Consider the following 696-nt stretch of genomic DNA (forward strand, 5'->3'; position numbering starts at 1 on the left):
TTATCTCAACTTTAGATACTTCACAGATAGATGATTCATTTATGATTATGCAGCCATTTATATATTTCGATTTAATGAGGCTCTGAAGTATAAGGCGTTAAAGGCACACCACCACTTATTATTTTTAACCCTTACAAAACACGCTTACTATCTTAATATATAGACGTGTCCATCTTTCAATGTGCACGAAACCATTCGTCATTTTTCGGGAACATTAAGAGATAACTACCGACTGAATAGCAAGAATTGCAGACGATGGTCAGACGATACAGATGTGCCGGTTGATCTTCGTCTGCTGTCGTTTTTCATCTGACTTAGCGTTAAAAATATATATTCTCAGTCGGGACGCTAGCGTGCCAACCTTTTAAATTACTTTTTTGATGATCAGTGTAATGTAAGCCGCAATATCTTTAATACACCACACTTTCTTTAACAGTGTTCAATTTTCACTGTAGAAAATATTAAAATCATTCAACCCAAAGAAAAATATATATTTAACAACATAAAAATCAAGAACGAGGCAACTGTTTACAGTCATCTGCCTTATTAGACTTTGTCACTAAGTTATGGACTTAATTCGTTATATTACCCGCTAAGTATCGAATGCATACTTTTTAATATTATACTTCCATTATAATTATATGTTAAACATAAAGAAAACTATTCGTATGGTGCGAGGCAGAATGAAACGTAGAT

Source organism: Ruditapes philippinarum, unplaced genomic scaffold, assembly GCF_026571515.1.
Source record: "Ruditapes philippinarum isolate M1 unplaced genomic scaffold, ASM2657151v2 ctg181_1_1_1_1, whole genome shotgun sequence".
Lineage (NCBI taxonomy): Eukaryota > Metazoa > Mollusca > Bivalvia > Venerida > Veneridae > Ruditapes > Ruditapes philippinarum.